The 16,350-nt window shown below is 46.5% G+C and overlaps 1 protein-coding gene across 1 annotated transcript in view; it reads left to right on the top strand.

The window, feature by feature from the left end:
- LOC126183335 (uncharacterized protein K02A2.6-like) overlaps nt 1-16,350 on the top strand; it is a 242,393-nt gene that overhangs the window by 203,861 nt on the left and 22,182 nt on the right. The gene's annotated exons all lie outside the window — the stretch shown is intronic.

Below are 16,350 nucleotides of genomic sequence, written 5' to 3'. Positions count from 1 at the left end.
AGGACTCTCCCAATGAATCTCAACCTGGTACCCGCCTTACCAACAATTAATTTTATATGATCATTCCACTTCAAATCGTTCCGTACGCATACTCCCAGATATTTTACAGAAGTAACTGCTACCAGTGTTTGTTCCGCTATCATATAATCATACAATAAAGGATCTTTCTATGTATTCGCAATACATTACATTTGTCTATGTTAAGGGTCAATTGCCACTCCCTGCACCAAGTGCCTATCCGCTGCAGATCTTCCTGCATTTCGCTACAATTTTCGAATGCTGCAACTTCTCTGTATACTACAGCATCGTCCGCGAGAAGCCGCATGGAACTTCCGACACTATCTACTAGGTCATTTATATATATTGTGAAAAGCAATGGTCCCATAACACTCCCCTGTGGCACGCCAGAGGTTACTTTGACGTCTGTAGACGTCTCTCCATTGATAATAACACGCTGTGTTCTGTTTGCTAAAAACTCTTCAATCCAGCCACACAGCTGGTCTGATATTCCGTAGGCTCTTACTTTGTTTATCAAGCGACAGTGCGGAACTGTATCGAATGCCTTCCGGAAGTCAAGAAAAATAGCATCTACCTGGGAGCCTGTATCTAATATTTTCTGGGTCTCATGAACAAATAAAGCGAGTTGGGTCTCACACGATCGCTGTTTCCGGAATCCATGTTGAGTCCTACATAGTAGATTCTGGGTTTCCAAAAACGACATGATACTCGAGCAAAAAACATGTTCTAAAATTCTACAACAGATCGACGTCAGAGATATAGGTCTATAGTTTTGCGCATCTGCTCGACGACCCTTCTTAAAGACTGGGACTACATGTGCTCTTTTCCAATCATTTGGAACCTTCCGTTCGTCTAGAGACTTGCGGTACACGGCTGTTAGAAGGGGGGCAAGTTCTTTCGCGTACTCTGTGTAGAATCGAATTGGTATCCCGTCAGGTCCAGTGGACTTTCCTCTGTTGAGTGATTCCAGTTGCTTTTCTATTCCTTGGACACTTATTTCGATGTCAGTCATTTTTTCGTTTGTGCGAGGATTTAGAGAAGGAACTGCAGTGCGGTCTTCCTCTGTGAAACAGCTTTGGAAAAAGGTGTTTAGTATTTCAGCTTTACGCGTGTCATCCTCTGTTTCAATGCCTTCATCATCCCGGAGTGTCTGGATATGCTGTTTCGAACCACTTACTGATTTAACGTAAGACCAGAACTTCCTAGGATTTTCTGTCAAGTCGGTACATAGAATTTTACTTTCGAATTCACTGAACACTTCACGCATAGCCCTCCTTACGCTAACTTTGACATCGTTTAGCTTCTGTTTGTCTGAGAGGTTTTGGCTGCGTTTAAACTTGGAGTGAAGCTCTCTTTGCTTTCGCAGTAGTTTCCTAACTTTGTTGTTGTACCACGGTGGGTTTTTCACGTCCCTCACAGTTTTACTCGGCACGTACCTGTCTAAAACGCATTTTACGATTGCCTTGAACTTTTTCCATAAACACTCAACATTGTCAGTGTCGGAACAGAAATTTTCGTTTTGATCTGTTAGGTAGTCTGAAATCTGCCTTCTATTACTCTTGCTAAACAGATAAACCTTCCTCCCTTTTTTTATATTCCTATTAACTTCCATATTCAGGGATGCTGCAACGGCCTTATGATCATTGATTCCCTGTTCTGCACATACAGAGTCGAAAAGTTCGGGTCTGTTTGTTATCTGTAGGTCCAAGATGTTATCTCCACGAGTCGGTTCTCTGTTTAATTGCTCGAGGTAATTTTCGGATAGTGCACTCAGTATAATGTCACTCGATGCTCTGTCCCTACCACCCGTCCTAAACATCTGAGTGTCCCAGTCTATATCTGGTAAATTGAAATCTCCACCTAAGACTATAACATGCTGAGAAAATTTATGTGAAATGTATTCCAAATTTTCTCTCAGTTGTTCTGCCACTAATGCTGCTGAGTCGGGAGGTCGGTAAAAGGAGCCAATTAGTAACCTAGCTCGGTTGTTGAGTGTAGCCTCCACCCATAATAATTCACAAGAACTATCCACTTCTACTTCACTACAGGATAAACTACTACTAACAGCGACGAACACTCCACCACCGGTTGCATGCAATCTATCCTTTCTAAACACCGTCTGTACCTTTGTAAAAATTTCGGCAGAATTTATCTCTGGCTTCAGCCAGCTTTCTGTACCTATAACGATTTCAGCTTCGGTGCTTTCTATCAGCGCTTGAAGTTCCGGTACTTTACCAACGCAGCTTCGACAGTTTACAATTACAATACCGATTGCTGCTTGGTCCCCGCATGTCCTGACTTTGCCCCGCACCCGTTGAGGCTGTTGCCCTTTCTGTACTTGCCCAAGGCCATCTAACCTAAAAAACCGCCCAGCCCACGCCACACAACCCCTGCTACCCGTGTAGCCGCTTGTTGCGTGTAGTGGACTCCTGACCTATCCAGCGGAACGCGAAACACCACCACCCTATGGCGCAAGTCGAGGAATCTGCAGCCCACACGGTCGCAGAACCCTCTCAGTCTCTGATTCAGACCCTCCACTCGGCTCTGTACCAAAGGTCCGCAGTCAGTCCTGTCGACGATGCTGCAGATGGTGAGCTCTGCTTTCATCCCGTTAGCGAGACTGGCAGTCTTCACCAAATCAGATAGCCGCCGGAAGCCAGAGAGGATTTCCTCCGATCCATAGCGACACACATCATTGGTGCCGACATGAGCGACCACCTGCAGATGGGTGCACCCTGTACCCTTCATGGCATCCGGAAGGACCCTTTCCACATCTGGAATGACTCCCCCCGGTATGCACACGGAGTGCACATTGGTTTTCTTCCCCTCTCTTGCTGCAATATCCCTAAGGGGCCCCATTACGCGCCTGACGTTGGAGCTCTCAACTACCAGTAAGCCCACCCTCTGCGACCGCCCGGATCTTGCAGACTGACGGGCAACCTCTGGAACAGGACAAGCAGCCATGTCAGGCCGAAGATCAGTATCAGCCTGAGACAGAGCCTGAAACTGGTTCGTCAGACAAACCGGAGAGGCCTTCCGTTCAGCCCTCCGGAATGTCTTTCGCCCCCTGCCACACCTTGAGACGACCTCCTACTCTACCACAGGTGAGGGATCAGCCTCAATGCGGGCAGTATCCCGGGCAACCACAGTCGTAGTTCGATCGGGGGATGCGTGGGACGAGCTGGCCGTCCCCGACAAACCCCCATCCGGACCCCCACAGTGATGCCCATTGGCAACAGCCTCAAGCTGTGTGACCGAAGCCAACACTGCCTGAAGCTGGGAGCGAAGGGATGCCAACTCAGCCTGCATCCGAACACAGCAGTTGCAGTCCCTATCCATGCTAAAAACTGTTGTGCAAAGAACGTCTGAACTAATCTACAGAGAGCGCAAACAAATCGACACAAAATTTAAACGGTTATTAAAATACAAGATTGCCTAGTAAATGCAGTAATGCTGCTACTTGCGCACTGCTGACACACTGCTCGGCGGCGGAAGGAGACTACGCGATTTTACACTATTCAGGTACTAAAACGCGATGCTACAACTCTCAAATACTATAATACGCCCGAAATTTATGACTTAAACAATGCAAGTGCCAAAAACACGCAAAGAAATTAAGAATTAAACTATGTAACAAATGAGTGAGCTAGGAGTATACGACTTGCTGCTGCAGCTGCTTATCCAACGGCGGCAGGGAGCTTTATAAGGGGACATTCGACGTTACTTCCTTTGCCGCAGAAGATGCGAAAAACTATAGACCTGTATCTCTGACATCGATCTGTTGTAGAATTTTAGAACATGTTTTCTGCTCGCGTATCATGTCATTTCTGGAATCCCAGAATCTACTCTGTAGGAATCAACATGGATTCCGGAAACAGCGATCGTGTGAGACCCAACTCGCTTTATTTGTTCATGAGACCCAGAAAATATTAGATACAGGCTCCCAGGTAGATGCCATTTTCCTTGACTTCCGGAAGGCGTTCGATACAGTTCCGCACTGTCGCCTGATAAACAAAGTAAGAGCCTACGGAATATCAGACCAGCTGTGTGGCTGGATTGAAGAGTTTTTAGCAAACAGAACACAGCATGTTGTTCTCAATGGAGAGACGTCTACAGATGTTAAAGTAACCTCTGGCGTGCCACAGGGGAGTGTCATGGAACCATTGCTTTTCACAATATATATAAATGACCTAGTAGATAGTGTCGGAAGTTCCATGCGGCTTTTCGCGGACGATGCTGTAGTATACAGAGAAGTTGCAACATTAGAAAATTGCAGCGAAATGCAGGAAGATCTGCAGCGGATAGGCACTTGGTGCAGGGAGTGGCAACAAACCCTTAACATAGACAAATGTAATGTATTGCGAATACATAGAAGAATCCTTTATTGTATGATTAAATGATAATGGAACAAACACTGGTATTAGTTACTTCTGTAAAATATCTGGGAGTATGCGTGCGGAACGATTTGAAGTGGAATGATCATATAAAATTAATTGTTGGTAAGGCGGGTGCCAGGTTGAGAATCATTGGGAGGGTCCTTAGAAAATGTAGTCCATCAACAAAGGAAGTGGCTTACAAAACACTCGTTCAACCTATACTTGAGTATTGCTCATCAGTGTGGGATCCGTACCAGGTCGGGTTGACAGAGGAGATAGAGAAGATCCAAAGAAGAGCGGTGCGTTTCGTCACAGGGTTATTTGGTAATCGTGATAGCGTTACGGAGATGTTTAGCAAACTCAAGTGGCAGACTCTGCAAGAGAAAGCATTGCAGTGTAGCTTGCTGTCCAGGTTTCGAGAGGGTGCGTTTCTGGATGAGGTATCGAATATATTGCTTTCCCCTACTTATACCTCCCGAGATCACGAGTGTAAAATTAGAGAGATTCATACGCGCACGGAGGCTTTCCGGCAGTCGTTCTTCCCGCGAACCATACGCGAATGGAACTGGAAAGGGAGGTAATGACAGTGGCACATAAAGTGTCCTCCGCCACACAGCGTTGGGTGGCTTGCGGAGTATAAATGTAAATGTAGATGTAGATTACGTATTACCATCTATGACTAGAATTCTTTGACCCATTTACATACAGGATGCCAACGGCTGACGTGGGATTGACTCTTGTCAATGAACATCACACGTTAGCGTCGATGCAGCGCTGTGCTCGATTTATCAAACTGTGAGACACGTGTAGCAATTCAGCCTGAGGGCTAGCAGTATTAGAGTTTTCAGTGTTATGCAATAGCTCTTCCATTGTGTTAGTGCTTAACGTCCCCTTGACAATCAGGTCATTAGAGACGTAGTACAAGCTCGGATTAGGGAAGCATGGAGAAGGATAGCGTTCTTGCCCTTTCGAAGGAACCATCCCGGTATTTGCCTTAAGCGATTTGGGGAAATGATGGAAAACCTAAATCAGGATGGCTAGACGTGGGTTTGAACCGTCGTTGTCCCTAATACGAGTTCAGTGTGTTAACCACTGCGTTGCCCTGCTCAATAGGATAACTGGAGTACACATGACATATACTGTAAATGTGTCCCACGGGTAAAACTCGCAGGGAGAGAGACAAGGCGATTGAGGTTGATAGGAGAACGCAACGTCTCTGTTGACTGTCCTCCCCTCACCGAACATCTCATGCAATCTTGCCAAGTGTGTCAAGGCTGTGTGTGCTGTTGCTCCCTCTTGCTGGAAAATATCCACTCAGTTGTTCATCTTCTGTGAGTTGATCCACATATGGATTAAACAGTTTCTGTAGATACCGGTTAACATTAACAGTTTGGCAAAATAATAATGTTTGGACGCGAACAACAGACATTGCGTTCCAAATACCAATTTTGAAATTATACTATGGCTCTTCAAAGTACTGATGGGGTGATGCATAATGGCGCATGTTCTGTGAGTTCACATGCCAAACCGGCATTTGTGAAGAGATGATAAACTGAAGATCAAAAAATCATGATTCCACTTCAATCAGAAACCATCAGCAGGAGCGATTAGTGCATCGAAATCACAGATTCCAGCTTTTTCTGTGATGGACAGTTCTGTTGTTCATTAACGAGGGTCAGTTCTATGTTAGTTTTACAATTATTTTGCAGGCTAGTTTTATTTTCCATACCCTGTACTTATAGTCCATACATTCGTGTCACTGATGTCAACAGAGACTGATATAAGTGAACGGCTTTCGGGATGTAGGAGGACAGAATCGTCGTCTCGTATCAAAAGAAGGTGAGATTTCGTTCAAAAAACTGTGCTGTTGCTGTTTTTTTTTTTTTCAAGATATACAAACATCAGATCTCGTGCAGTAATTAATGGAAACTACTCTGTATATCAGTAGTCGTCAGCCAATACTGACATCACGAGGCGACAGCTCGAGCCGCATATGTACCATTCTTATTATTAACTTGTAACATACATAGATTACTATGTTATGAGTCTCCAATAGATAAGCTGCAATAAGGCGCGATAAGTTAGCCACCAATACCCAATAATTCATCGTTAAAAGTCGGCACCATTCGGAATACTTCCTGTCGTATGTTCTCTGTTCCAGATTGCTGCCACACTCACACGGGGAGGCCACGACGTCGGAATCACGGATTTACTTGTCAACATAATGTACACTCCTGGAAATTGAAATAAGAACACCGTGAATTCATTGTCCCAGGAAGGGGAAACTTTATTGACACATTCCTGGGGTCAGATACATCACATGATCACACTGACAGAACCACAGGCACATAGACACAGGCAACAGAGCATGCACAATGTCGGCACTAGTACAGTGTATATCCACCTTTCGCAGCAATGCAGGCTGCTATTCTCCCATGGAGACGATCGTAGAGATGCTGGATGTAGTCCTGTGGAACGGCTTGCCATGCCATTTCCACCTGGCGCCTCAGTTGGACCAGCGTTCGTGCTGAACGTGCAGACCGCGTGAGACGACGCTTCATCCAGTCCCAAACATGCTCAATGGGGGACAGCAAGTTCCCTTGCCGGTCTAGGAATGGTAGAACGATGGGTTCGATGACGGTTTGGATGTACCGTGCACTATTCAGTGTCCCCTCGACGATCACCAGTGGTGTACGGCCAGTGTAGGAGATTGCTCCCCACACCATGATGCCGGGTGTTGGCCCTGTGTGCCTCGGTCGTATGCAGTCCTGATTGTGGCGCTCACCTGCACGGCGCCAAACACGCATACGACCATCATTGGCACCAAGGCAGAAGCGACTCTCATCGCTGAAGACGACACGTCTCCATTCGTCCCTCCATTCACGCCTGTCGCGACACCACTGGAGGCGGGCTGCACGATGTTGGGGCGTGAGCGGAAGACGGCCTAACGGTGTGCGGGACCGTAGCCCAGCTTCATGGAGACGGTTGCGAATGGTCCTCGCCGATACCCCAGGAGCAACAGTGTCCCTAATTTGCTGGGAAGTGGCGGTGCGGTCCCCTACGGCACTGCGTAGGATCCTACGGTCTTGGCGTGCATCCGTGCGTCGCTGCGGTCCGGTCCCAGGTCGACGGGCACGTGCACCTTCCGCCGACCACTGGCGACAACATCGATGTACTGTGGAGACCTCACGCCCCACGTGTTGAGCAATTCGGCGGTACGTCCACCCGGCCTCCCGCATGCCCACTATACGCCCTCGCTCAAAGTCCGTCAACTGCACATAAGGTTCACGTCCAAGCTGTCGCGGCATGCTACCAGTGTTAAAGACTGCGATGGAGCTCCGTATGCCACGGCAAACTGGCTGACACTGACGGCGGCGGTGCACAAATGCTGCGCAGCTAGCGCCATTCGACGGCCAACACCGCGGTTCCTGGTGTGTCCGCTGTGCCGTGCGTGTGATCATTGCTTGTACAGCCCTCTCGCAGTGTCCGGAGCAAGTATGGTGGGCCTGACACACCGGTGTCAATGTGTTCTTTTTTCCATTTCCAGGAGTGTACAAGTAGTTACGTGCTCTACTCTGTCAATTCCGATAAAATCGCAAGAGAAGGTTTACTCATCTTTTATGTAACTGATGTATTTGCGCGCACTTACTAGACGTCATGGTGGTCATGTCGTTAGCGTTCGAACTACGTAAGACGGACATACATGAAGCGACGGATCGACTCCAGCTGAAACCCTCATTTTTGTAGTACAAGTGTAAATTCTGTGATATTCAAACAATTTGCACCTACACTATTCATTCTTGCTACATTAACTAGGCCTCACCGCTACGCAGGTTAACTGCCAAATGAGCCTGCCAGTCTGGCTGCAACTCCAAGCGTTGAGGGGCAAAGTACACACATCAAAAAAAAGTTTTGCATCACCCCGGTTCCCAGAACTCCTGAAGACAGACGTTGACTGTTCAGAGATGTCACTAAATCCGCCCAAAAATGTAAACAACCATGTGCGAGCAGCACCTATTAGACGGAGGGTGTCCGATAGCAGATCAGTTCCAGTCATTCCACCAGGAAGCAGGTACACGGCTCGTGTTGTCTGTAGTTCAACCATGCCTAGATGATCAATACCGCGGTTCGATCGCGTCCGCATTGTTACTTTGTGTCTCGGAGTGGATCAGACGATGTTGTTCGGACATGGAGGAGATACAGAGAGACAGGTACTGTCGATGACATGCCTCGCTCAGGCCGCCCAATGGGTACTACTGCAGTGGATGACCGCTACCTGCGGATGATGGCTCGGAGGAACCCTGACAGCTACGCCACCATGTTGAATAATGCTTTTCGTGCAGCCACAGGACGTCGTGTTACGACTCAAACTGTGCGCAATAGACTGCATGATGCGCAGCTTCACTCCCGACGTCCATGGCGAGGTCCATCTTTGCAACCACGACACCATGCAGAGCGGTACAGATGGGCCCAACAACATGCCGAATGGACCGCTCAGCATTTTACGTTCTCTTCACCGATGAGTGTCACATATGCCTTCAACCAGACAATCGTCGGAGACGTGCTTGGTGGCAACCCGGTCAGGCTGAATGCCTTAGGCACACTATCCAGCGAGTGCAGCAAGGTGGAGGCCCCCTGCTGATTTGGAATGGCATTATGTGGAGCCGACGTACGCCGCTGGTGGTCATGGAAGGCGCCGTAACGGCGTACGATACGTGTTATGCCATCCCCCGACCGATAGTGCAACCAATATCGGCAGCATATTGGCTAGGCATTCGTCTTCATGAACGATAATTTTCGCCCCCCATCGTGCACATCTTGTGAATGACTTCCTTCAGGATAACGACATCGCTCCACTAGAGTGGCCAGCAGTTTCTCCACACATGAATCCCATCGAACATGCCTGGTGAAAGGTCTCTGTTGGATTCCTTTCATGTTAATTTCTTAAAACTGTTGTCATTTACGGCATACATTCCACTTCTAAATTTACTGTGATGTTTCTGACTATCTGGGAGGAGACTGAGCAGTGGAACGTGTTACTTTTACATATAAACAAGAACGATCTATCACACTACTACACTTTAAAACACAGTTTATATGTAATTCATGTCATACAGTCTCATACGGAACCTACATCCGCTTTCCTTTATAAACTGTATATGATAAGATACTGTCATCCCCCTTCCCTTCTGTGAGAGAGGATGAATGAGCAAATGTATTTCTAGTTGCATGCTTGATGGTAGCAGACAAGCCTGTCTGCTAGAGAACAGTAGGACCAACGTCGGAACAGGTAGCTACGCTTTCTAAAAGCAGAGAGATTTCTATTCTTAGTATGGTCCTGTCCGTCCCTTGTCATGTTGGTATAGGAAGCTGCCTCTCTGGTCACTTCCGTTTGTATTTGTTAAGCACCCTCGGTAGGGGCCCAGGCAGTCTATCTGCGGCTAGCGTCTGAAGTGGTAAGATCTCCGGCTAAGCGCGTCTCTGCGAAGTTCGTAGGGCAATGGATTTCTTAAGTTCAGCGTAACTGAAAATTTAATCACCTTTATTTCAGGTTTAGATCTAAAATATCTTATATTATCTTAAATTGCAACGCAGTGTAATTCGAGTGTGAAGTTCAGAATATCTTCCAGTAGTTGCTTTGTCACTACTTTGTGAGTAAAGTGGAACCACGTGTTGAGGATCCGTAACTCTAACTAAGATCACCTATCTTAAATGCGAATGTGTGTGAGATTATAACGTCTCGTCTTGGCAATATTTTCCAATATAGCAACTTTTCTTTATGTTCATCCCACGTGGGGTGTACTTTGTGAGACCAGTACCACGTGCTTATACAATTGTTTGACCCATCAAGTTAATAGTAAGACGATAGTAACCAGTTCGAGGTTTTTCTTTTGTAAATTGCGTTTCGATGTAATTTATTTTAATTATCAAAATTATTGTGGAGTTACGCTCTTTGTGTAAACCAAGTTGACCACGTGTAGCATGTGGTATAATCATCAGCTATTCTTTTCGGGGAGATTTCACAGAGAGTTAGAATGAATTTAGTATACCAGTGTGTGGTAATTTCATGACGGACAGGATTACGCTAGTCTGGAACCGCGCGACTGCTACGGTCGCAGGTTCGAATCCTGCCTCGGGCATGGATGTGTGTGATGTCCTTAGGTTAGTTAGGTTTAAGTAGTTCTAAGTTCTAGGGGACTGATGACCACAGCTGTTAAGTCCCATAATGCTCAGAGCCATTTGAACCATTTTTGGATTGCGCTACGAACGTAACTTCCTTGGGTGAAAATTGAATCGGTTGGTTGTGGTTAATTTCCTCTTGCATATGTTTCAACGTTCATCGTGTGTTATTTTATGAATGCAGTGTTGTAGGCAGTCTCCCAATCTTGGCTCCATATTTGATGTGTTCCGTAAGATTACAAACTCACATTTTCACAGTCCTAAATAAGGCACCAGTTTAGTTATGAATCAAGTTTAATATGCTGAAAATTTAACGGAACAATGATAAACGTTAAAATAAATGTCTAAATATAAACTGATTTATTTCTTTTTATTTAAATTCTATTTTTATAGATATATCACCGGTTGTCGTAAGATGACTATTAAAAGATTATAATTAATGTTAGTCTGGTTGGCAATTTGGTAAACTAGACTAGATACCTGGTGAAACACTTGCTAAGTAATGCAAGGTTAACTTCCCCAGATAGCTCACAGTTTGTAACTCGCTTTTATTGTCTTGAATATCAGCACCGCTTTCAGAACCTCTTAATACATCAACATTACACTGGGATGGATTGAAAAGGGCTGTTTATGGACGACGTTACCCACCAACCACTCTGAAGGATCTACGCCGAATCGCCGTTGAGCAGTGGGACAATTTGGACCAACAGTGCCTTGATGAACTTGTGGATGGTACAAAGGGTGTTCAAAAAGTTTTTCACAGTCGTCTCTAATTTTTTTATTTTTTGCAGAAGGAGAATGAAATTTTTTGTGAACAATCTTGGAAAATTTAGCTATAAGTTGGAGCATAAAAGTACTTTCTTTTATTTACAGGTGAGCCATAATGGACCGTTAAGTAGATGTCAAGTAGCGACAACGGTCGGTGATGGAGTTCCTCTTCAAGATTCACATCGATTCACAGGAAGTTTCTCCCTGTTTATGGAGAGGACACAGTAGATCGCTGCAGTATACAGCGGTGATTGCAGAGGTTTAAAGAAGGTGATTTCTCTCTACTGGACAATCTACGATGCAGTAGACCATAGACGGCAGTGAGTGATGTGAATAAGGAGACCATTGATCAAATCATCCAAAATGACAGCTGTGTGACGACACGACAGCTTGCTGAAATGACTCGTTTGTCATTCGGTAGTGTGATATCACTGATACAGTAACACATCTGCCATTTTGGATGATTTGACCAATGGTTTCCTTTCACATCGCATGAAATTCTTTAAAACTTCATGCAAATGTACCTACGTTGGTTTTTAGTTATATTATTTCTCAAATATCATATAAATTACATAATATGGCCAGTGATGAAAAAAATATAGATTAGAAATTAAGCCTCAGCAGGAGTCGAACCGCCGCCTTATAAACGTTCGTCTTACGTAGCTGGATCAATAGTATCCGGACACCTCCAAAAACATACGTTTTTCGTATTAGGGGCATTGTGCTGCTAGCTACTGACAGATACTCCATATCACCGACCTCAGTAGTCATTAGACATCGTGAGAGAGCAGAATGGGGCGCTCTGTGGAACTCACGGACTTCGAATGTGGTCAAGTGATTGAGAGTCACTTGTGTCATACGTCTGTACGCGAGATTTCCACACTCATAAACATCCCTAGGTCCACTGTTTCCGATGTGATAGTGAAGTGCAAACGTTAAGGGACACGTACAGCACAAAACCGTACAGGCCGACCTCTTCTGTTGATTGACAGAGACCACCGACAGTTGAAGAGGGTCGTAATGTCTAATAGGCAGACATCTATCCAGACCATCACACAGAAATTCCAAACTGCATAAGGATCCACTGCAAGTACTATAACAGTTAGATGGCAGGTGAGAAAACTTGGATTTCATAGTCGAGCGGCTACTCATAAGCATCACATCACGCCGGTAAATGCCAAACGACGCCTCGCTTGATGTAGGGAGCGTAAACATTGGACGATTGAACAGTGGAAAAACGTTGAGTGACGAATCACGGTACACAATGTAGCGATCCGATGGCAGGGTGTGGGTATGGCGAATGCCCGGTGAAGATCGGCCAGCGTGTGTAGTAAATTTCGGAGTTGTGGTGTTACGGTGTGGTTGTGTTTTTCATGTAGGGGGCCTGCACTCCTTATTGCACACATTCGATGGAGGCAATCATCATAGTATTCCGTTTCCTCGGCGACCGTTATTTCCTAACATGCTGTTCTGTGTCGGATGGCGGGCAGCTATCATACAACATGCGCCAAACGGCACAAAAGCGGAGGTCGGTACAGCTTCATCCTCTGCAACCACGGGGTCTGGACAGGCAGCTTGTGCCTACTGACGGTGATCGTTCATTTGTATTGCGTCCGGCAGGAGTTTAGAAGAGACGGGCAAAACGTCCATCGCATCGTCGAGAGGAGTCGAAGCCAGTACCTACTGATTCGGAGCCCGCCCGGCTACCCGTGCAGTCTAACGCATTGCTCCTCGAGCAGGAAGGCGTGCTGGTCCCCAGCACGAAACCTCTCGGCGGATTAGTGTCGAGGTCTGGTGTGCCGGCCAGCCTGTGGATGGTTTATAAGGCGGTTTTCCGTCTGCCTCGGCGAATGCGGACTGGTTCTCCTTACTCTGCTCGGTTACATTATGTCGGCGATTGCTGCACAAACACTGTCTCCAGATACGCGTACACCATAATTACTCTACCACTCAAACATTGGGGTTACACTCGTCTGGAATGAGACGTTCCCAGGGGGGAGGGGGGCTGGGGGGAGTCGACTGGGGGCCGAATCGCACAGTAACCCTGGGTTTGGCATGGGGCGGCGGTGGGGTGGGTGGACTGCTGTGGCCTGTTGTGGGTTTGTGTACCAATGAGGGCTACGGCGGGACGAAGCCTCTCCGTCGTTTCTAGGTCCCCAGTTCAATACATACATACATACATACATACATACTGACTCAGACTGGGCGCAGTAGACAGCAGCGCCGCAGACGCGTAAGATGGAGGCAACACAGTGGGTGCCGCAGGAAGAGCGACGTTTCCGACGGCGCCTGAACCATTCTGCGTCCCAGACATTCAGAACGGAGATGGCCTTACCGGCCACAACATGAACAGGTGCGCGGCTGGCCATCGTACAAGACGACATCCCTGCAGCCGGCAATAACCAAGGAGGAAAGAACGTGTTTCCGCAGTTCAATTTTTATCTGACTGACACCACTGAGGACGCAGTATGCATCGAACGACTTCCACGTTTCAGCAATGAGACTGACGACGTTGCCGTAAGGTTTAAAGGCGGCCACCACAACGTCCGACGGTACGTCAAACGGGAGCTCGAAAACCCGCAACGTTCGGAGGACAAAACAAACGTGGTCAGCCACGACAGTCCCTATATGGCCGTCAGAGTATCGGAAATGGAAATGAGCGTATGGGATTGTGGGCCGGGAGTCCCCTATTTGGGGAAGTTCGGCCGCCGAGGGCAAGTACTTATTGCATTCGACGCTACATTGGGCAACTTGCGCGTCGGAGATAGGGATGAAATGATAATGAAGACAACGCAACACCCAGTCCCTGAGCGGAGAAAAATCACCTGCCCCAGCCGGGAATCGAACCCGGGCCCCTTGGCGTGGCATTTTGTTCGTTGTTGATCGTTGTGTTTGGTCGTTGCGGACGTCATATGACATCCGTTAAAGTTTGTTTTGTTGATCCTTCCACTCAGTTTTTTTATTACAGAGGCCAACCGGCGCTCTGTCCGAACACGCTGAGCTACTGTGCTGGCACCACTCAGCAAACGGGGGCGGACGGTGTATCGGAACTTGAGAGCATTAGCATGGCGCCGCACAACGTCGGCGCATAGCTCGTCATTCGCCAGCTTTAAGTACGCAGCAGTACTGAGGATCGAGAAATGAATTCCGAGAAAATCTTGTGGCAGGAGACGCATTTCATCCCGTATAAAACGTTCTATTTCATACGCCTTCGGTCGTTCGTGATCCAAAGGGAAAGTTAATTTAATTGTGGCTTGGCGGTAAGAAAACGCCATGATGGTCGTTGAAGACGGACTCTGAGACAAGCCGCTCTCCCAAGCAGCTCAACAGGCGAGACGCAAACAAACCGTGCGCGCCTCACCACTGCCGAAGGCAAACTTTTGACCAACAGGATCTGATCTCTGGCACCTACGCACAGATACATCAGTTACATAATAGACGCGTAAAATTTGTCTTGTAATTTTCTCGGAATTGCCAGAGTAGTGCACTTTCCTACTTGTCACACTATGTTGTTTTAATGGCCTGCTAAAGGTGTACAAAGTTTGAAGTAAATCTGTGACCCAACGTTGTGGCCTCCCCAGAGATATTGAAACGTCCCCTTTGAACAATTATACATGACTGTACTTAAACTGACACACAATATTTTTAGCGCAACGCAATCTGACTTTCAAAAATCCCTACAAAAGAATGGCCCTGACTAACATTAACCTACACGTTTCACAAATCACTTACCTCACGAAAATCTTCGTTACTCGAGCTACTGCAATACAGCAAGCGCCACTACTGCCAGCTAAATAAAAGATTCAAACTACTGAAGGCACTAACTACTGATAGGCATAGTTAGCAAATGACAGAGTTTGATAGACAACAAACAATGTATTCACCTTAATATTGTTCAAAAGTCGTATTATATATATCAGTTCATGACATCCAGTCTTACAAATTTACTGTCTCTGTCCAGATCATCCTCTCTCAAAACTCCACCACTGCTGGCGGCTCACCTCCAAATGCGCAACGCTACGCGCTGTTAACATCCAGCTGCCCAACACTACAATGGCAGACAACAATGCGAACTAGCCACAGACTGCACTCAGTACAGCCAGTGATTTTCATACAGAGCGCTATGTGGCGTTACCAATAAGAAAACCTAAACAGCCTACTTACAATATGACACTGTTACTGGCCGACGAACTGTTGTTTTGTCTGTGTCAGCAAATAGGTGATGTTATGTTTCTCCTACTCATGGAGTTGTATTACAACAGCCTTAACTTAATTTCGTATTCCTTACTATAGACTATGTACCGCATTTCAAGATGACCGCATCTATAACGGACATTCATGAATCAATTTGAAATTTATACCAGAGCAGCAGATCGGTACGAGACACACACGCCCATGAGCTGTCACTAGTGGAAGACAAACAACAAAAATTCCCCCTCCCGTATCCTGTGAGCCCCAATTGGCATTACTATCTCTGCCTCTGAGGTGAGCGACCACCTATACTTAGCTCACGGGCGAATTCACCAATGTCCCTTAAAATCAAGCACATCTTAAAATATTACTGTCTGTGCAAGTATTTTTTTCTGTTACTTAGTAGGAAAATTATACTCTAAGAAGCTCTTAACGTTAGATAACGTTTCAGGATTCGGCTGTTAGTTGCTAGACACACATTATTATCAGATACAGCTGACAAGGGAAATTCCCCATCGCATAGCCTCAGATTTAGTGCTAAGATGGCCCAGTGGATAACCCGTCAAGAATTGAAATCAGATCCAGCATGAAAACAGGGAGAAAGTGTACTGAACTGTGAAAAAAAGAAGAAAAATCGAAACAGTGAACGGTCCAAGATCAAGATGTGTAACATCGAGCTCACTCGAATGGCAACGGCGTCGTTGTTGTATGGTCACGGTGTTGGACTGTGGAGGGGGATATTCGTGCTCAAATCACCCTTATGCCCATTTTGTTTTTCACAAACTGTCCGTCGGTCATTGACGTGTCTGTTCGCTGT

Source organism: Schistocerca cancellata, chromosome 4 (genome assembly GCF_023864275.1).
Source record: "Schistocerca cancellata isolate TAMUIC-IGC-003103 chromosome 4, iqSchCanc2.1, whole genome shotgun sequence".
NCBI lineage: Eukaryota > Metazoa > Arthropoda > Insecta > Orthoptera > Acrididae > Schistocerca > Schistocerca cancellata.
This window is presented reverse-complemented; position numbering and strand designations above follow the sequence as displayed.